The sequence below is a fragment of the Phaethon aethereus genome (assembly GCF_964289735.1).
Source record: "Phaethon aethereus genome assembly, chromosome: 2".
In the NCBI taxonomy this organism is placed as follows: Eukaryota; Metazoa; Chordata; class Aves; order Phaethontiformes; family Phaethontidae; genus Phaethon; species Phaethon aethereus.
In genome coordinates, this window is record NC_138582.1 from 104435967 (window position 1) to 104459271 (window position 23305).

A 23305-nucleotide genomic window follows, 5' to 3' on the forward strand; every position below is an offset into this window, starting at 1 on the left:
CGCTCGAGGTGGGTATCGCTAACAAGCCCCACCAGCTGGCATATCTGTGCAGACATAATTGCACATGAATGGTGCGGGGAGAGGGGAGCGAGGGAAGAAAAAAAACAGATAAAGGGAAACAAGCAAAGGGAAAAAGTAGCACTGTAAACAAGCAGCATATTTTTTTCCCCTCCACAGAGCAAGCTTTTGTGACTGGAGGCAGTATCTGTGTGCAGCCTGACTTCTAATCCATATCGCAAACAGCTTCCAGATGCCTGAGTCCCCACCACTCTTCTGGCATCCCTACCCTTCACAGATGCCTCTCTGTGAGGGGGGTCTATAAGTAAAATTGGGTGTATTTTACTAATCATTCATTTCCAATCTTCTTGAAGGGGAACTTTTATTAATAAACTCTTTTCATCTGTCTCTCTGATTAGGAAGAAGATAATCGCTTAGTCATGTGAAAGGGGGGAAAAAAAAAAGATTGCTGGGGGGTCGCCTTTTTTAACATGTGCTTGAGTGGAAGGAAACAAATAAAAACCACAGAACAATGCGGGTACTAAATGGTTCCAGTTGAGCTTGAGCGGTGGAGGGGAGTTTGAATAGAAACCGCGGCGGCTGGGCTGGCCTCCCAAGGCAAGCAGAACTAATTCCCCTGATCCCGGCTGCCCCGCCGGCAGCGGCACATCAGCTGGATCTGGCGGGCACGGCCGGCAGGTGCGCTGGCGGCGGGAGGCAGGCATGGGTGGGACCTGTCACCCACCCCTCCAGGAAGGGGTGGCTCAGTGCAGGATGCACGGCTTTCATGACAGGTTTTAAAATCGGTGTGAAGCAAGTCAAGTTTTGGGTTTTTTTTCTCCACAGTGCTTCATCCTCAGTGTATCTCCCAGTGTAACTCGCCTCAGATTGCTACACTGGTGCTTACTACCGTGTCAGATCATGCGCATTTTTGTCTAAAGGAAACGTATACTGCCTGGTGACCACCAGCACTTAATTACAAAGCGTAGGCTGAAAAGAGATTTTCACATTAAGGCACATTTGTCTTCCGAACAACGTTATGCTTCTATTTAAGCCATGTCCTGGGTTTGGTCAACAGCTGATTTTTAAGAATGCAAAACTGTCATTTTAATAGATCAGTGAATACACATCATCAGCGGGCATCAACTGGCATCGTTCCACGACTCACCTGTAGCCGGACACTGATGCTGACGGACGTTATTATTCACATAGGTTGCAGTCACGAAATTGTATCTATTTGATTCAGTCAAAACTACTCTGACTCACCAGTCAGGTTTGAATAACATTTCTTTCTTCTTTCCATTCTGATTTCTCACTAACCTAGCTGAAACTTGATTTGCGTGATTGAGAAGAAGTAGATTTTTATTTATTTATTTTTATTTACATTAATTTTTTAGATTTAAGAAGTGCAGATATTTGCAATACTAAGCCTCCAGCACAACCAGATACTTAAAAGCCACAATTTTATGGAACCCTTTGGGCTCTGAGGCCACAGCAGTGTAATGTAGATTTTCATGATAATTTCTATACTCCAAAAAGTAAAGGTTACTGTAAAATTGTGGCTTTATTATGTGTTGCTCTGTAACATCACCTTTATCTTTTCCATTCTCCATCATCACAGTAGTTAACAATTCTACTTTTACTTCTAGGAACAATTCAGAAAGAATGGAAACTGCAGTACTGAAATTCATGCTGCTTTGAGAAAGATATTAATTGATCGATTAACTTCAACATATCTAATCACAACTTCAGGTGTTCCAGCATTCCTGTATTCTCCAGCTTGGATCTTTAGCTACATGTAGTAAGATTAAAGGGGTGGAGTATAAAAGACAAAATGAGGGTTTAGTGCAATAGCTATGTAATTGGCAAAATCATACTCTGTCTGCTGTTCAGTCTTGTTTCTTCAGCATTGGTACCTGTCCCCAACGAAAGGTCCAGCTCCTGCTTGGGGGGTGAAAGGCCTGGTGACCTGTTCAAAGTAGACTGATGTGCTCGTTTAGTAACTTGCAACTTCGCTTAAAATCTTAGACATGCAAAGTGCTGATGGTTGCTGTCAAACCTGGCATATTTTTGCTTGTCCCAAAGTCCCTGCTTGCTTTGGAACCACCCTCGGCACTACCTTGATGCCTGTTCACTACTTCTGCTGTGGAAGTTGATCAGTTTTTGAGGTGTGTCAGAGCCTGTAGAGAGGCCGAGTACTGATTTTATACTGTATGTATAACGACAGGAGATGCAATTTTGCACTTGTTGGATGTGCTTGTGATGAGCTGGAGGAATAGTTGGTTCCGTGTATCTAGTAACCCAAAGGGTTTCTTTTGGGCAGCCAAGAGGCTCTCGTAGATGCTGTCAGGTAAGCTGAACAAACCGGTGCTGTTCCCTGCCAGGCGCTGCCATCCCCGGCCAGCACCATGCTGCTCTGTTCCCAGTACCCCTGCTCTAGCTCCCTTGTGGCTGTTTCCGAAGAGGCCTGGCACTGCTTACCACTCTGTGCCAAGCTGAGGGGTCTGGAGATCAAGTCTTATGAGGAGCGGTTGAGAAAACTGGGATTGCATAGTGCGGTAGAAGAGGAGGCTGAGGGCAGACCTTATCGCTCTCTACAACTACCTGAAAGGAGGTTGTAGTAAGGTGAGTGTCGATCTCTTCACATAGAATCACACAGAATCACTAAGGTTGGAAAATACTTTCAAGATCATGAAGTCCAACTGTTAACCCAACGCCACTATGCCGCCTAAACCATGTCCCGAAGCGCCACATCCCCATGTTTTTTAATACTTCCAGAGATGGTGACTCCACCACCTCCCTGGGCAGCCTGTTCCAAGGCTTGACCACCCTCTTGGTGAAGAAATTTTTCCTAATATCCAATCTAAACCTCCCCTGGCATAATTTGAGGCCATTTCCTCTCATCCTATCACTAGTTACTTGGGAGAAGAGACCAACCCCCTTTCAGGTAGTTGTAGAGAGTGATGAGGTCTCCCCTCAGCCTCCTCTTATCCAGACTAAACAACCCCAGTTCCCTCAGCCGCTCCTCATAAGACTTGTGCTCCAGACCCCTCACCGGCTTCATTGCCCTTCTCTGGACACGCTCAAGCACCTCAACATCCTTCTTGTAGTGAGGGGCCCAAAACTGAACACAAGATTCAAGGTGCGGCCTCACCAGTGCTGAGTACAGGGGCACAATCACTTCCCTACTCCTGCTGGCCACACTATTCCTGATACAGGCCAGGACGCTGTTGGCCTTCTTGGCCACCTGGGCACACTGCCGGCTCATATTCAGCCGGCTGTCAACCAGCACCCCCAGGTCCCTTTCCGCCGGGCTGCTCTCCAGCCACTCCTCCCCAAGCCTGTAGCGTTACGTGGGGTTGTTGTGACCCAAGTGCAGGACCCTGCACTGGGCCTTATTAAATCTCATACAGTTGACCTCAGCCCATTGATCCAGCCTGTCCAGATCCCTCTGCAGAGCCCTCCTACCCTCCAGCAGATCAACACTCCCACCCAACTTGGTGTCATCTTCAAACTTACTGAGGGAGCACTCGATCGCCTCATGCAGGTCATCAATAAAGATATTGAACAAGACCAGCCCCAGAACCGAGCCCTGGGGAACACCACTTGTGACCGGCCACCAGACAGATTTAACGCCATTCATCACATACCTCTGGGTTTGGACGTCCAGCCAGTTCTTTACCCAGTGAAGAGTAAATCTGTCTAAGCCACAAGCCGCCAGTTTCTCCAGGAGAACGCTGTGGGAGACGCTGTCAAAGGCTTTACTAAAGTCCAGGCAGACAACATCCACAGCCTTTCGCTCCTCCACTAAAGTCCAGGCAGGTCACCTGGTCATAGAAGGAGATCAGGTTTCTCAAGCAGGACCTGCCTTTCATGAACCAGTGCTCATGCCCCATGAGCACTCTCAAGACCAACCGCTCCATGATCTTCCCCGGTACTGAGGTCAGGCTGACAGGCCTGTAGTTCCCGGGATCCTCCTTCTGGCCCTTCCTGTAGATAGATGGGTGTTCCATTGGTAAGCCTCCAGTCTTCTGGGACCTCCCCTGTTAACCAGGACTGCTGATAAATGATGGAGAGTGGCTTGGCAAGCTCCTCTGCCAGCAACCTCAGTACTCTCAGGTGAATCCCATCAGGCCCCATAGACTTGTGGGTGTCCAGGTGGCTTAACAGGTCCTTAACTGTTTCCTGCTGGATTATGAGGAGTTTACTGTGTTCTCCATCCCCGTCTTCCAGCTCTGGGGGCTGAATACCCTGCGGATACCTGGACTGGCTATTAAAGTAACTAGCAATAGGATGAGAGAAAATGGCCTCAAGTTGTGCCAGGGGAAGTTTAGGTTGGATATTAAGAAAAAATTTCTTTACTGAGTGGTGAAACATTGGAACAGGCTGCCCAGGGAAGTGGTGGAGTCATCATCCCTGGAGGTGTGCGAAAAATGTGTAGATGTGGCACTTCGGGACATGGTTTAGTAGGTATGGTGATGTTGGGTTGATGATTGGACTTGATGATCTTAGAGGTCTTTTCCCACCTTAATGATTCTCTGATTCTACTGAATTGAGGCTCAGGTATGTGTAATATGCGCACACGTACTTGAGTTAGTAATGGGTTTGATTCATGCTATGGCATGCAGGATGATACAGGATCAAGCTGCAGGGTGTAGAGGTTTGCTAATTGCCCACTTTACACTATGCTTTAGTTAGTATTTAATTTTCAGAATGGGCAGGGCATGGTGTGTGGAGAAGATTCTGTTTCTGTGGCACTTCTGCATTCCCTCTGGATATCGGTGAACTGTCTAGCTCATAAAACACTTGTGCATAAGAGAGGCTTGCTCTGTAAATTCACCAGATTGTGACAAATTCTATTTAGCTGCAGAAAATTTCCTAGGAAAGAGCGTGTCTGGAGACGAAAACATAAAGCATGTGCAAACCATGATGTATATTGTGTCCCCCCAAAAAATGAAAGCCTAAAAATTTCATGGCTGATAAAGCTTTAGTCTAATGATGAGAAAGATATTATCCCCAAAATACAGGTGCCACTTCCCTGTCAGTACACAAGCAGTCATTTTCATTGTCTTGAATTTAACAGCATGTGTATTCCCATGTGTGGGAAAAGGGTCCTGGTTAATTTTTATATGCAATAAAAGGACCTTTGGGCATATTTTACCTTAATGCTTTTTCCTTTGTTTGAGAAAAAGAGCTCTCAATCAGAAAAGCAAGAGATTAACTTAGACTGCAGCATGGATGCTGGCCTGTTCAGTTAAGTGCACTGCTGATAATAGGTATACCAGATCATGAATAATAATAGATTGTTCCTTTGCTTCTAAAGTTTCCTCCTTTTGGGTCTTTCTGAGGAAAAAAGAGACACTTTAAAAAGCAGTTTGAGATTTCATGATAATATAAAGTTTTGAAAGTATACTGAATATCTAAAAAAGTTTGGCCTGCTACACTACATAATGACTCATTAGCATCTGATTTCCGCTTATGCAAAATCTGCTGCCTTTGGTAAAACAGTTGGTTTTGGATCTGTACTGAATAACATATATGACAGTTTTGTGTATATATTTAATATGTCCATTAAAAAAAGAGCAGACCTGCTATATATACAAAGAAGATTATAGTACAGTGGCTGATGATCTACATTGAATCACTTTTCCTTCATCCTTACAGTTTACTTTAACACACAAATGAGTGAGGGCCACCACAGTTTTCATTCACCTATTCAATTACCAATGCCAGATTTTGTGAAACAACGATGCTGAGTCTTGTCGTGAAGGTTTTTGCAGGAAGAACTGAATAAAGTTCTATGCTCATTCTCCCAGCCTCACCAACATTCAATTAAAATAAATGTTTCTGAATTTGCTGTGAGCCTGTGTCAGATCTGATGGATCTGTTAGATTAACACTCTTTTGTGTTCACCCAGTGTAGAGAGGACTTCTTCAACCCCATGCCTCTCTTCCACCAAGGATAGTTGTGAAGTTTGAGTGACTCCCCATCTCTCCTTGGTTAAATCTAGTCCTGTTATTTCATGGACTTTGATTATTACATTTACAATTCATCTCCTCAGCAAAACTTAACTATGCATCAAACCACATCCTGGCTGTGAATCACAGGTTTTTATATTGTTTGGTATGTTTTTTTAAGACAGCTTGCAGCTATAGGCCGCCTTCCACTTTATTTCAAGGCCAGCCTTACTACAACATTTCTCTTACCACAGCACGCTGCTCCTGCAAGTCAGTGCTAAATTTTTATTTTATTTAAGGTCTGCACTACACAGACATTAACCAACTCTCACAACACACTCATGAAGTCAATGGTTAACTGAAATTATCCTCCATAAATATATGAGGTTCTTAAACCTGAAGATTAAGTAATCTTTGCAAGTCCAACCGTGATTCTCCAGTACATTTGGACCATAGCTCAAGACCTGTTGACACTCAAGTCTCTATTTATGTGATCAGACCATGCTGCCTTCTGACTAGAGAAGATGTTACCCAATTAGATGTAAATTATACGGTTTTATATATTATGTTTAATTAAAGAATGAGCAAATAGTTGTGACAACTGGCAAGATGGTTATTTTGTACCATCTCAGGCTCAGCTACAGCTACAAAAGGGGCATGCAATCAGCAGTTGTCTTTAAAAAGAGCAGTTAGAATAAAATGATTAGTTTAATCAATTTAGACCTATTTTCTTAAACAAATGGAACTCCAAGAATAGCTTGCTCTGTTCAGACTGGAAGAAGACTTTATATGAGTGAAAAGGGGACCTTTTTTAAAGTCTTGAGGGAAGGAAATTACTTTATTTCATGTAATTTTTTTTTTTTTTTTTTTTTACATTTACCAAGGAATTATGGTTACTTGTGCTCAGGAACACTAATTTCCTGATCCAAGTGATATCTCATAAAAAGGAAGAATTCTTTTAGACCTTTAAAAAAAGGTCTAGATAGAAAGTATTTAAGACTTGTTTCCCTTCCTGAATTACTTGTAGTTCATTAGGATCTTAAGAAACTATTTAGAACATATGTTGGGATAGGAGATAGATTGGGAGGTCTGTCTAGCAGAAGACACACAAAAAACTGCTTACCCTCTTGATAAGAATAGTTTTATTCTGCGTGCTTGTCATACAGCAGGCTATCAGAGTGCATAAACAGTTGAACTGCATCTGAATGACTCAGGGACTTGAAACATGTTTCTGGAATTTGTTGAATTGTGCACTATAATCACTTAATCTGCTCCAGGTCAGTTAGGATTTTCTAGTGCATAAATACACATGCAGCAAACTCATTCCAAGACATGCTTAAAGCAAAAGTGTAAGTGTGGCAGGTCCTATTCATTTCCTGTGAAAGCTATCCTCTATTTTTAAAATGCTATTTGTGTGGGGGATTTTTTTAAGGAAAATAATACCAGACTGCAAAAATCTTCCATAAGGCCCAGTGAAGTTCGTAAGAATCTTTCCACCAAAGCACACAACATTTAGATTGGGCCAAGTGAACTGTAAACTTTTACACACGTATTTAAGTGAAGTTAGTTTCTCTAATTACATATGAGATACTACTTTATTGTACTCTAAAACTTGTGGGTGCTCATACATTTTGACTCCGATTCTTATGCATTGAAAATACCTCAGCTGTTCCTCTTTAATCATTTAGTCGCTTGATACATTAGCAAACTATTAATTTTAAGTTCTTTGAAATTTGTGTAGGCAGCTATAGTGGTACTCTTAATCAGCAATATGCATACTGTTATCAGTGTGCTTTACATTACAGTGATAGACATGATTAAGATCTTCTTAATGGATTATCGGATATTATCTCCTGTGCAATTTGTAAAGAATTAAGTTAATAATTTTCCATTCTGGGATCACAGAAAATTTGATTTTCTCTAATAAGGTATGATTTATAACCAGAGTAGACAAACGATTAGTTTTCTGTAGTGTCTGAGGATTAAATTTCTGAATGCAATTTGGACGTATAGATTCAGAAGAATACAGATAAGAAAGAGATCAGATGTTCATAGAAAATGTGGCATTCAGAATCAATAGAAACTTAATAATTTTAAGTACCTCTTATGCTAAAAAATAAAAGCTTTAGAGATAGCATTACCCAGCACAGTAGTAATGTGTTGCCCAAGACAGTGGAATGCAGACCTGGCAATCTATGGATTAAATATTTCAAACCTCTGTTGAATGTTCAAGTATGCTACAAAATGTATCAAAGTGTAAGAGTCATATATGCTCATTTAATATAAAAACTAATTTTAATTTAATTCATTGGCTTCCTGTTCTTTAAAGAGTTATTATTTGACGCATTCTTTCTTTTCAGCCCTGACTTGAGAGTCAGCCCTGAACTGTCATCTAAATTCACATTTTGCCCTATGTTTTGGTGATGAGTGATCATGTTGCACTGTTGCATGGCCAAGTCTGGTTAGCAACAAGTTAAAGAAGAGCCTAGACCTCGGGATAAGCTGTACTGAATATTAACAGGTCAAATCTACAATTCTTCTTCTTTATGCAATTTTGCTTGTATTTTACTATGGAATGAAAGGCTCTTTGTACGTGAGACACCTACTGTCTATATTTTAGGTCATAAATTAAGACATATAAATATAAGTATATATGAATATGCATTAAGTATGTATATACATACATGTATAGGTATGTATATAATCTTGTTTTATTCAATAAACACTATGCCTTTTATACTAAGACCTACATGGTCCATTATGAAGTATATCACTATTTATAATTCTTTAATGTAATCAAGTATCTAATATTAAAATGCCAGAATCAGTCAAAATTGGGTTTGGTTACAGCAGACAAATTGTTTCCCATTTGCACTCATGACTCAAGGTAATTGCTGAAAGAAAGTAATGATCTTGCTTTTAAAGAATGAGTTAGACGTGCTGGAAGTTGAATTTGGGGAAGCTATTTTGAACCAGTATTTTGAATGTAGTGGTGCCAAATATTGAATTTATTATATCTGCCAGAAATGATAAATTAATGAATCTGTTCAACTGATTCTTTAATGGCCAATATACTTTAAAGTTTTCATATGGTGATGGAAAAAATTGGTTTTGTTCAGATCTATATATTCATCTTTACCTTATGAGTTCATGTTCGCATTACAGCTTAACACTGAAAAAAAATTGTCTTTAGAAATTGTGATTACTCCAAACAATTGATTCAGTACTAAACATCTGAAACAGTATACAAAATGACAGCTGCATTTGGGTAAATACATCAGATATACAGAAATGTATAAAACTTAATCAGGTCATTTATAGTGAGGCTGTTAAGCTGCAAATTGTAGTGGAGAACATGTTAAAAACTAAGGGAGTCACCTTAAAAGTCTGCCCATACTGCTCCTTTACATTAGTCTGAAACTAATTCTGCATTAGCGTGAAATGAATTGGATTTGGTTCATAACCAGGTCTTGAATATTATTTAGTTCTTACCAGGGCTACATACAGAGTTGTGGAAGTGTCAGTCGTAAATCATGTTTGCTAATGGACTTTCTAGGAAGAGAGATATTCTTGTTCTATGGCCAAGAGAAAGAACCGTAGTTTAATCAGCTTGGTAAGTGAAACATGTACTGTGTCTCTAACAAATACTATTGAAAATTAACAAGGAAAAAAATGACAAATTTATATGAAAACTCCCAAATTATAGCTTTTTTCTTTAGGGTCCAGAAGGGCTCTTTAACATTGATTCAGAGGCCCCCGAGGCTCTCAAGTCCTGCGCCAAAGGTTTCATTCACCTATGAGGCAGAAAGCGTAGCTAGCATCCCTTTTTTAGATATTCCTATCTGAGACTGTACAGTCTCATTATCAGTGAAATGCTATAAAAGGAAATGTTTTGTGACCCCCAGAACAGTAATAGGGATGATAAAATCCTGAGAATCTCTCTTCCTAATTATTTTTTCTATTTTGGATCTGAACTTAAAGCATCTGGAAGAACAAGCACTTTTGAGACAGATATTGAGAGTTAGGTTTTCCCATGTTCTCTCATTCTTGGTTGATTAGCAGATTAGTGTGCATGAGCAGGGAAAATATCCAGACCTTGGAGATTTTTCTTATGGATAAATTATTTAAATGAGAACACTTCCTCTCTAGGGAACAGACTACAGAACAAAACAAAACAAACAAACAAACAAAAAAGGCCAAGCCTAGGGAATTACCTCAATTCTTGGCAGATAATCCTTTACCAAGCATGTTTGCAAAATAAGGTGAAACATTTTCAAAGAATTTGAACCGAATGTGTTTCAGGATCCCACTCCTTATCTTGAATAAGGCCATGGCACAGCTATTTAAAAAACAGACTCTGCTCATTAAATTATCATCCAGGAGCATCCAGCTGAGATCTAAAGAGACAAAAAAAGCCAAAAAAGAAGTATAAATACCACCTCTATTTTACAGGAAACCAAACAATACACAAAGAGATTAAATTCCTTGGCCAAGACCTCACGAGCTTCCACTGACAGATCTCAGCTCCCAAATCCTGTAAGTCTTATTCAGGTACTGGAGGAGATGAATTTCATTTTGTGGAGTCCCAGGTTTTTCTGTAGGGTTAAATGATTGAAGACGACCTCAGCATTTTACATGATGGAAGTCTACATGCTTGAAGACCCCAAGACCCCAACAGTTTACATGCTTGAAGAAAACTCCGACAGTTTAAATACAGTTTCAGATCGTCTTGTGTTGTGACATGCTCACAGCAGTGGCATGGCTGAAAAGTGTTGATTTAAACACAATTGTTTAATTGCATTGTTTTGTAGCTTTGATTCATGAATTGCAAATTCATTAATCAATTTAAATCTTGTTCAGTGTGGGTAAGGATTTTTTCAATGGAGGGATTGTCCCTGATTAATTAGGAACAGTACTCAAAGCAAGTTGAAGTTTAGATAGCTTTATTATGTGATTAAGACAGCTAAAAAATTACCCTGAAAATTGTCCTAAAGTAAATTTTCTCTTACGAATTACGGGTATAGATAGTTCAAGTGTCTGCTGGCTACAGTTGGTAGACAATATTGCCTGTGCAGCCAATTGCCTCCCTGTTTGGACCCTAAACCTGACATAGAGATAGCAGGTCCAGACACCATTAATGTCACTGCAGTTTTGTCATTAACTTTGCAGAGCTAACATCTAAGTCAAACTCTGGTTTGTGAATCACTGAGTGAAGGCAGAACAGTGTAGTTGACCTAGTCAATTTGTCTGTGTTTTGGAATATCATGAAACTTTGGCACGGGAGCATTGTCAGTAGGCAGTCTGACTGTTGGGTGCACAGCAAACCACACTTCACTGAGCATTGAAGATGCATTACGGATTATAGTCACTTCATGGGGTTATTTTCATACCAATCATAGCGCTTCGACCATTTTCAGCATTGCCAGCAAAACTATGTCTGGCAACAGACAGTGGAGAACAAAACAAAACAAAAAAATCCCAACAAAAGCTGCAAACAAAACCAGTGCACATTATGCAGAAATTGCCTTGGCATGCAGGTCATTGGTGATTTCATTTGTAAGTAATGTTTTGATTGTCACAGATTATATGTTGCTCTCATCCCCCTGACATTTGTTGTACAGCGGGATTGATTTTTGTGCTCCAGTATGAAAAGGTCACTTTGATCAATGCAGTGTAATTGGCACTAAATTAGGATCATATCAGGTTATTTTGCTATTTAATGATGAAATATTAAAGAATAGCATGGGAAGATTGCAGGCACTAAAGTGCACTTTAAACCTGCTGTAATGATGTTTTATTTTGTGGGAAAAATGGAGAGAAAAACAACTGAAGTGCAGAAAATGACTGTGATGTATTGGAAGAGTGGCCTGGAATTATATATTTTCACTTGAAATAGAGAGAAAGACCCAGACAGAAAACGCCATACCCAGCAGTCAGTCCTGAACGTGTTATACACAGAGAGCCCTTCTTTAGAAGTTTTAATGATGATTGTGCTCATTATGTACTAGTTACACGTGTTAAGTCTTTACAGTGTGCATATAGTGACCGGCCAAAAGTAGATTGATGAAGTTATACATTTAGGCCATGATTCAGGGAAACACTTGAGACATGTTTGGGTACCGCTAAACTCAAAAACAAATAATTAGACATATACTTAATCTACACCTGTGTAGGGATAGGTATAAGCACATAAAGTACTTCCCAAACCAGCGTGGTACAAATGTGTCAGGATTATTCAGAAGGACTGAATTTAAGCCTTTCTTGTGTTTTAGAAAAGATGTTTTTGTAAGTGTTTTGCTTGTGCTACTCTTTTTAAGTCCAGAAGTTGTTTGCTTCATTCCCCTCCTTGTTTTAAGAAAACTTGAGTATTACATTATCAGCATTTGTAGAAGAGTATCCGTAGTGTAAAGCCAAGGTTAACATCTTAACCTTTTAAGTTTGTACTCCAGCTAGATAACGTATTAAGGAGAGCAAAGCTCCAATGAAATTTCCTGCAACACTGGCTGCCTTTAAAGAGTAATCTTTTGATTAAGATTTTCTAAGGAGTGAATGCAGAACACACCAATGTTCTCCGGTTTAACAGGGAAACTGTTCTAAGATGGGTGATGAGAATTAGGTATCAACTCTCATGTTCAGGCACCAGGCTTGATAGAACTTAAATGGGAATCTGAATGCTCAGATCCTATTAAAAACAAACAAACAAACACCAAAGAAAACCAAAAACAATCAGAAAAAATCCCAGCCAGTTTCAGGCAAAGCTGTTTAGTCAATGCTCACTGAATTCACTAAGATTTTTTTCAAGTCAATTCAGCAGACAGTGGCTTAGATGGAACATCCATTAGGCATCCATTTTTTAAAAAAAATGGATCTCATCTTTAAGAACATTAGCTAAATCTGAATCTATTTGTTGGTATATCTTTTAAAAATCTAAACGTGTGCTTATGAGTCCTACAAGCTCAGATGCTTCCTATTTAATGAGGATATATTTAGAACATGAGTTTTGTCAATATTTTTTCAGACTTTGCATCTAAAATAATGATAAGCATCATAAGCAGTGTTAATAGTGTATGTTATTTTCTCCACTGTAAATACATGCACTCTCCAATTATTCTGAAATGCTGCTGAACAAGAGCTAGCAGCATAAGATTATACTTTTAAATGCAGCTAATGTTGCAAGAAATTTGTTTGAAGCTTTGCTGCCATTAAGTATGTTATCTAGCTGCAGCATGAACTTTAAAATGGCTAAGATATTAACCTTGTAAGTACCATAGAAATATTATTCTAAAACTATTAACAATAAAAAAGAGTAAAATTGCAATTATATAAAGCCTGTAAGGTAACACTGTATGGCTTCTTTAAATTTTTTTAGCAGGCAGTGTTTGGCTTAATCAATCCTTAAAACTTCACTCTTTCTTTACACTGATCTTACTAAGTCTTTGAGCTACTGGGCACATTTTGGGTTTGGTCTTTTAAAGTCTATTAAGACCCATGATGAAAGAAAAACAGCGTTTATTGGACTTAGGAGACTTTACGTATGTATGAGTGATCCACTCGGGAGAAACATTATTTATCCATGGAAGGATAGACTATATTGTGGTCAAGAGAAAATGATTGAGAAACATGTTGAGAGGTTGTGGGAGTTGAGTGTAGGAGATGTGCAGGGAGGTGTAGGCAGAAGGAACACTTTCCAGAATATGCTGAAGCGGCATATCCCACAATCAAAGCCATGATGTGCACTGATATTATATCACAGTACCTTTGGTCTTCCACTGCCCATGAAGAATTTAAGAGCAAATAAGGAAGTTTGAATGAAAAGGAAAGAAACTAAGCGCCTTTCCATAGAGTTGTATCTTGCCCTGTTTCCAGTATTTTTTCCTTACTTCAGTGTTTTTCAAACACACACATAAAATAAAGGAAATTAATTAAAAAAAACCCACAACATGCATCTTTAGATTAAAAAGGGAGATTGTTCATGAATCCCTGTTATGATATTCCAACAGTGGAAAGAAAAAAGATTGATTTTGGATAGAAAGCTGTGATAGGGGGATTTTAAGTGATTTCTCAAAGTTCTGTTGGTCCTTTTGTTTCAATAAAGATTTACCTTTTAGTATTTTTTAAAGCCATATCAATATAAAACAGTGATAAGTTTGTTTCTTAATAAAAAATTTGTTTCATAACAAGGCAACTCTAAACAATTTTCTAAAAGAAGTTACTGTAATTTAAAGATTGTAGTCCATAGGACCTCCACCTGATTCTGGATAAAGAAGACGGGATCAGTGCAATGATGCCAGTAACACAAAGGTGTCTGAAATACGAGTTTGTTTCTTGAACCCTCTCCGATGATTAATCTCTTTTCCTCAGAAAGACCTGATTCTTTGACTGCTTCTGCCTCAGAGGTAAAAAGTGACTATTTCTGATGTTGCTTGTAATCTAGTCTCTGAGTTATCAGATCTTTTTGTCAAGAAATATACATGAATGTGATGAAATTATTTTAGTAGTGGAATGAGGAGTCCAGTGGCTTATGGTAAGCATTTCTGATACTGCACTTTAAATACATATTTAAATTTGATAGAAGAAGCACCCTAGATATCATTAAAATCAGGGGTACCTATTTTTATAATAGAATTGAATTAATACTGGAAAACATGCAAATAAAGAAAAGGCCAGTTGTTCATGGAGATTTAGTCAAGGTGAAATGATTCAACATGCATGTTATGTTAGATTTCTTAAATTCTTAGATAAATATAAATAAATAAACAAATAAATTTAAAAAAATTTCTTTAAATACCACCACATCTAAAACTCATAATTGAAAATTTTAAGGTAGAAAGACGAAGCTCCACCATAAGAGGACAGCAGGAATAAAAAGGGGTACATAGAAAGAGAAAAATGTAAATTTAATAAGCAGTTTGGTAGCTATATGACTTTTATCCAGGTTGATAGTCTCTGTCCTGCTCAATCCTCTCCATTAATATTGAAAAGAAATTGCTTTCCTAACCTAAGTCTTACATCCTCCTCTTCAGTTGTATATGAAACAATTCTGGATGACTTTATACACTACCGTTCGAAGTTGATGGTGTTAGTGATGAATCCATTTATTTTAGCTCATAGCATGGAGTATTTGCATGTCTCAGTGCTTTGTAAATCAGTATACACATCTATTTCCGCTGCACATTTGTAGAGAGTTTCTGACTTCTCAGGGATCACTTGCCTTTTAACCAGTAATCGGATGCCAGGGAGTATGAAAGTCCCTGTACAAAACAGGGAAAAAAGGAATATTTATTTAAAAAAGGAATTTATTTATTACTCATCTGGGTGCCGAGAACTGTTTTGGTTTACTGCAGCTCCTGTTTTATTCTGTCCCAGTTCAGTTACTTATAGTAGGAACATGATGCCCGGCCACCGATCCACGCTCACCTGCGCAGGCTGGATCTCCCACATGACCAAGTATTTTGCCGTAATTTACGTACATGTCTTTGGTCCCATTTGCTTCACGTAGGGACGGTGCCTGGGACTGAGCGATGAGGTATGATGTCATTTCTCCCGTGCTGGCTAGCACTTACAGCAGCTAGCTGTTAAACGGGTCAGTGGGTGAGGTGTACGGAGAGGCGGCCGTGGGGACATCGATCAAAGCAACGTGCTTGTCTTGCATCTGCGGGGGACTGTGTGCCCCGCTCCCCTCCCGCCCCGCAACAGCATGTGAGAAACAGCCACGAGCCCACGACCATAGCGGGAATTTAGATGTAAATCCACGTGTTGGCCACGGATCTCGCTGCAGCTTGGTGCTCTATCCAAAAAGGGTTTCAGGCAGCAGCAGGGACACTCCAACCAAAGCAGTGAGCTGCAGAGGGTGTCTCAGAGGGGCCTGGTGTGGTCAGGGTGCTCTCATTGCCAGGTGGGCCCCAGGCTGAACCGGGGAGGGAAGGGGCCAAGGTGAGGAGCCGGGGTAGGAGACGGGGAGTCAGGGCAAAGGACCCACTAGCAGCGCAGCTGTGAAGAAATTTAAGCCCCTGTGCTAGCAGGACGTTCAGCTGATGCTTCATACCTCCATATGCCCTTTTTTCCTTCTAACGTCAACATACAAACTCTCCCCACTTTTTGTTTTTCAGAATTTCTGATTCCTCACCAGCTACTGTACCATTCTTGCTCTCTCCAGTCCATCTGCCGTGGAACTACAGTTCTGACAGGAGCTTGGGACACAGGCGGGTTGGACTGGAGGCACGGATATGTTTTTAGCCAAGAGGCACGGTCAGATGACCATGTAGCCTTTGCTTACCTACACCAGGTCTCAGAAGGTGCTTTGCGAGGAAGCATAACGAATAAAGGACAGAAAGGATCAATGACCGGACCAATAAGCTCATTCCTTGCTGTTGTGGATAATCACATCATGTCATCCTACCCACAATTTTTACCATGTCTCGCTGAACTTAGAGACTTTCCTTAACATAATGCGGGAAACAGCTTATTAAAAAAGGCGGGGCCACACTCTGTTTTCCTTTTCAGTAATATGAACAGTTATAAGTTGTGGTTTTTGGGTTTTTTTCTGCCTGTTTCCTCACTATTAAGCATCGTTACCTCTTTGTTTTGGCACTTTGGGCTAACCACCTATTGTAACTTATGGGTTCAAGTAGGTGGGTCAGTTTGTATGATAAAGATTGAATTCACAGTAACTGAATACTTCAGAAATAACACTTTCACTCTTGATATGGGATCTTATTACTACTCTCTTAGATAAAATGAAAGGCTCTAACTCCATCTAATGTTCAAAATGCTGAGCACCCAGCCTCTGTGTAATCTGCTTGCAAAATATGACAGCTTTCCTATGATACAAATATTATTCTTTTACCATCATGATTATACAACATAAAAACCATCTGAACAACACTCACAATATGATACAATATAATATAATACAATACAGCACACCTCCTTAATAATAATAGACACATAAAAAAATTCTTAATATTGTTTTAATGCACTGGCACTATTAAATTTTTTCATGACTCAGCTCATTTCAGTAACTATAAGGAAAAAAAGATAGAGGTGTTTGTAAGATTATAAAATCAACAGTCATGAAAAATAAAATTAGTACTTCTGTCACAACTAGCATTTCCAACTAATTCTTAGCATTTTGTCTGTTTTTGAAGCAAATTAGTACTCAACAAAAGCTTTACTAACACTGTATTTGTAACATACCACAATTGATTTGAATGTTTCTGCTATCATGCAGTTTACATTACAGCTTATCTCAACCAAATACTGTAAAAAGAGGAAAAGCTACACATGTATTTACGGGCAGAGCTCAGACCTGTAAGTGGACATGCATGGGTACACACATAGCCTCTTCCTTCAAAGCATATCTTCTTGTATTTGAACACAAATTTGAAAATCTATGAGCCACGATAATATTAACTCCCAGTTTCTTTGACCCCTCATAAAACAAAAGAAGAATGAGTGTTTGGCTAAAAGGATTCTAATGATGCCTTTGGACTCTTATGTTCACGTAATGACTAGTGGAAAGATTTATATGCCCTGTATAGGTATAATTAGACACCCACAAACCCATTGACCCTGCCGAGGTGAAGAGCTCTCCTGCTTTTTGTTTCAGCAGTTGAATCAATACTTGCACGTTTTACCACTGTGGAGTGAAATTGAGGAAATGAAAATCTGATAATTTTGCTCCCAGTGCAGTCTAGACAGAGGAGAGCAGTTTTAGTCTTTGACAGGAAGATCTATTTCCAGTTTCTCAAAAGGCTAGTGTCAATTTTGAAACTTCTCTTATTGATTTTCAGTTTTGTTAAAAAGGATGTTTTATTAGAAATATTAGTCCCAGTTACAATGCAAGCTTATGTCTGTTTCACAGGTTGATGAAATCATGATTTAATTTTGGTCTGAATCACAGGATACTTCTGCCTGATGACTTTTGTAGCAAAAAATGCAGTCTGAAGAAGTTAATTTCATCGTGCCTCTTAAATCTACATAAGTCAGAACAGAACTTGGCAGGCAATGGTGCAGGTTCATCTAGGAAATGCAGGGCATAGGAAGAAACTATATGGTCAACATAACATGTAGAATAAATGTAGTTTGGCAGAATCATAATACTCATGAAGTATTATCTTTATTTGGAGTACATTGCTTTTTGTGTTTGGATTGGTTTTTTTGTGTATGTGTGTTCCTATTTTGGTTTTAATGAAAGGAATAATTCTTCATAGGTGTAAAAAATGAAATATTTATTCTTATGAAAAGAATATTAAATAAAAGTACTTTAGAGTGGACCTTGAAGGCAATAATATTAAATTGCAAAGCAAAATAGTAACACAAAGGAAATTCCATTTAATCCAAACAAATGGTAAATATTTAAACATTGTTGTAATTTAGGAAGAAGTATCAGAAAACTGATAATATTAACATTTTGTTTATCGTGGTATACAGTTTGCATGTTGTATAATGCATTATGTATGGATAATAGATATTTTGGTTTTGCCATTGATTTTGCTTCATCATATTAATAGAGTCCACTGATTTTAATATTCTGTCACTTGGTTTTTACATATAGTATCACATTGTCTCATGCACTCTTTTTATTGTAGAAGTACACACTGTGTTAAAAACATATATAATCATAAGAGATCTGAATAAAATTTCAGCAGAATCGAAAATCCTCAAGACCCCTTAAAGACAAAATAGAAATCTTTTTATATGTACAGACTAAGAAGCTTAGGATTAGAATAGCACAGATGGTTCAAGTATTAACTAGAAATTACTTTTTGCACACACACCAAAATGTGTCAATAAGTAAGCTACTATAGAAGTAAATAAACCACTTTTCTAATTCATTAAGACAAGAGGAGTCCATTCCAGGGTTGCATCAACATGCCTTGTTTTAATGCTCTGCCTCGTAGAAGGAGAAATGAAGGTATAATACTTCGATATATAATCAGTTCTGAAGGCTTTGAATTACATTGGTATCTCTTTTGGCTCACCATTTGGCAATGCTTATTGCCTTCCCAAAACATTTCACACTGGAAGTAATCTCTGATATTTATTTTTCTTTGTCTGTGCCTTTAACATGCTCCTAAGAGAGACACAGCTTTTGGGAATGAAGAAATTGATATTAAATATGCACATCAGAACACACATTTTCTTTTTACAGCTGTGCTTCCTGCCAATGGAATTTTATTAAGCACAAATTAATGAAGCTTTAGGACTCTCAGTCCCTACTCCCACAGAACTAATAAAGGTAAAATTCTGATTTACTAAATCCATCAACAAAGGAAGTAAACCACACACACAAACACCCTACAACTCTTTACTTATTCAATTAAAGTTGAGCTTCCTGCATGAATTGCATGGTTCTTCATTTGGTTGTACCTGAAATCATAAGTACTGGTATGATATTTTTGGAACCATGCATTGAGTGATAAGGTGCTGTGAATTTTATTAATTCAAAAGTCTAAATTAATCTCCTTCAATCACATACATTTACTTACCTGATATGGAATATTTTCTCACAGAATCCTGAGGTTACACAAAATCTAACACATTGTTCAGGTACTAGTGGGGGTTGCCTTAGACTATCTAAGTTTTTGCCTTTACAAAAAAGCGTGTGCTTATTTGAAAGTATTTGCAGATCATGATAAAATGGTGTTAAGCACTGCAGTACTTAACCTTTCAAGAGTATCTATGAGATACCTCTTTAAAAGGGCTAGTTTAGACCTGATACAGAATGATTACTTCAGCTAGATGCTAAGTATGCTGGGTAGTGGCAAACTACTGATCAGTTGTTTGTTGTGATTTTTTTTACTCCTTCTTCATGGTAACTCAATAAAACTGCCTTGGGTTTTTTTTCTTTTTTTAAAAAGTAAAATAAAAAATGCTGTAGATTGTCCCTATTAGTAAGCAAATGTACTCAGAGGGGAGACCCTCTGCTTGCAGTCATTCCAGATAGATGCTTTTCAGTAGGCAATTTAAAAACAAAAATTCTTTCATCTTTTCTATATATTTTGTATGCTGTTTTCAAAGCAGCAATTTTTTAACAGCAATCAAACACCAAGAAGGGATTTTTCCATTTTGCCAGAGTAAACAAGGTTTCTGCTCAATATTTAGAATTCAAGGCAGGTTTTTGTTTTGTTTTGTTTTGTTTTGTTTTGTTTTCTTCTGCAAGTATTATAAGGTGTAGTTTTACCATAGAATGTCATTACAATACATAAAATCATCTTTTTCCCATATATGTGTAAATAGCGAGACAAAAACTCTAGAAACGTGGGGGCAAAGTTACATGTAGCTTAAAGGAATAGTTGAAAGTCTTTTTATTGCTAAATAGATGACGTGCTAATCAGAAATTTGTTCTTCTGAGGGGTACCCTCTTATTTCTCCATATTTAAGAAGTGAAATGTAATGCTGTGTAGCTGGTGACTTTTAAATTTAGATTAAGGAAAACAAGATGAAAACCAGAAACAAAACACCCGTGAAGTGAAAAAGCACAGTGTGATGCGAGTAGCTGCCCGTTCACAGGCTAGAGGTGCTCTGACAGTGACACAGTTCCTCTGTCTTGCATACGAGCTCTGCAAATTAAAACAGGAGCTGCGGACAACGAGCAGTCCCTCTTCTGTACATTTCATCCTGCAAACTAGTTTGAGAACTACATGTTGTCACTTGCTTGTGTCCTTTAAGGAAGAGCAATGCAGGATAACGAAATCAGAATAAAACCTGAAGTGCTCTTGGCTGTTGCTACTGACCCCTGTTGAGACCAATTAGCTAGTACTAATTTCTGTGCTTCAAGTGCAAAACTTACACGCTCTGTACCCTTGTGCACGGAGGAAAGGGTTAACCAATGTCAGTGTCTTTAGATTTATTGCATTCCCTGCCTCTTTCTTTTTTTTAAGTACAGGGGTAGGAAAAAAAATCAGGTTGTATGGTTTACACACATTCTAGTAATTAATTTGAAAGAGTAAGTGAATTTTTTGTGTTTTCAGAAGAATGATTCACACCTATATTTTTTAGAATGCTCTTCTTTGAAAACAAGTTGTAGTATAATCCCCCATTTTCAGACAGGCTGTCCCTGCTTCTGCTGCTCATTCTTGAAGTGGGTATATAACCAAAGAGATCCCCTAATCTTGGCAGAAGTTCTTTAGCTACAGTAAGAATAAAGTGAGATAATGGGGTTTCTGTATCAAAGGGAGAACAACAAACATACAGAGAATATGAAGAATACGAGAATCTGGCCTAAACTTACCCTTATGCTTTACACAAACACACACATACACACAAAAGTTCAGAGAGTAGTTCCTATGTCTCAAACAATTATTTCCTAAATGTAGTCCCTCTGCAGCAACCTCCCAGAGTCTACGTGCCGTGAGTGTTGTGCCCTCAAAACCCTTGCTCTCAGACAGATCAGGAGTTTCTGCAGAAAGTGAGTATCATCCTGTGGATCAAATTGGCCAAAACTGATCCAGCACAACAAAGTGCAAAGGCTCAACTGTCTCGTAAATAACATGTTATAAACGTATGTTAATTATGCAATTGAACGTCATTCATTACAGCTCTTGATGGACGATGGAAGGAACAATTCATGTCTTTAAAACTCCATAATTATGTAATTATACAATAGTCTGTAACTGCAAATAATTGGGTAAATATATCATTGGAAATTTTTAAAAATCTGTGTTGCATCAGAAATGGCATAACAGGGACAATACCGCTGGAGTGCTCAAAGCGATGGGTAAGAAACATTAATGGTTTCAGTGAAATTCAGCAGCAGCAGCAGCAGGGAAATCCAAAGTGCAAACACCAGTGGGTACTACACTCCAGCTGCTCTGCTGGTTGGTAGAAGGGTTCCCAAGGATGGTTCACATGTGCACTCATGGGTGGCATTGCCACATCAGCAGAGCATAGTTTCAGGAGCAAGGGGCGTGCCTTTGCCTTTATTCCAAAATGCTTCATATGTGGCTTTAACATTTACCCCTGCACATGAATTTAAAACTTTTCCAGCTGTCTTCTAAAGTGGCATAAAATTGAGCTGTTGTATTACCTACAAGATTTAAGAAACGATTCTTCACTGGTGGTGTTATGGAGCAATCCAGTAGCACTTGGTTTTTATACTCCTTGCTTCTCTACCTTAAGTCTGTGTGTTTAGTTGATATGTACATTTGAGATAAACACAAGGAAATTCACTGCTATAAATAAAGAGAAGACTAAAAAGAGTTCTTTTTGGATTATGAGGTTTATACTGACTTTTTTTTTTTCCCCCTCACATGAGTAGAAATGGAAGTGCACTAACCGTCTCGGGTGAAAGGTTGTGCATGAGGTACATCAGCCTCTGATCTCCATTAGAAAAGATATCTGCTGGTTGTGGCCCTCGAAAATTCTGAAGCAAAAACATATTTTTCACTTGGAGTTAAAATAGGTAAATAGTATTTTTGTTTGATTTTTCAGTACAAGCAGAAGGTATTGCCTTGGAATAGAGAATGGTTTTCAGTCTAAAATGTTATGTTGAAAACAAACTTTATGCCCCGTATCTGTTTACTTGAAATGGAGGTAATAGTCTCTATGCCATGGAGGTACCTTAACACATGTTGGACTCTGCCTACCTCTCATAGGCTAAACCACACATACACGTGCTTTTCCAAACAGTAAATGGAGAGATTTTCTTTTTTATTTCAGTCAGGAATAAGCACTCACACACGCATGTGCACTCACGCATGTGTGGGTGCACACACACGTGCACACTAGTTGTGGCACACTCTTAGATGGTTCTCTCAAGCTCTTTTCAAATGTTCTGTATTGTTCTCGTTGAGTGATGCAGTCATTGCACCACTGCATTTCCTGTCACGACTACAGGAAAATGCTTTAATGGTATTATTCAGTCTGGAAATACAAGGGGAAATGCCCACTTTTTTTTTTTCTGAAAAAAGTATTTTCCAAATGTGAAATGAATTCACAGTAGCACAGGTCTAGATGAGAAGAAATAAAATAGGTGTCCTTTAACAGCAAGTTTTATACTTTGAATATGTTCTCTGCATTGTTAAAAACTTAGTTTCTTTAAGATACAAATCTTAAAAAAAAAGGCTTTCTTTACAACTACATTTATCATACTAAAATATAAAGAATGCAATTTGTTTGTTCAGTCTGGACAAACAATAAAAAAACTGCAGTCCCTGCCAGCTTTTTAATTATGAAAACAGCTCAGCTATGTTATCAATCTATCTTCCTGTCCTATTTCCTGCTTACATTTCTATCTTCGTACTTTTCTCTGTCCTAACGTTGTGGTACTCTTAAAGGTTAAAAAGAAATATCTGTCACTCCTCCTTCCTCTCCAATAGAAGTTCCACAGAGTATATACATGGGATAAA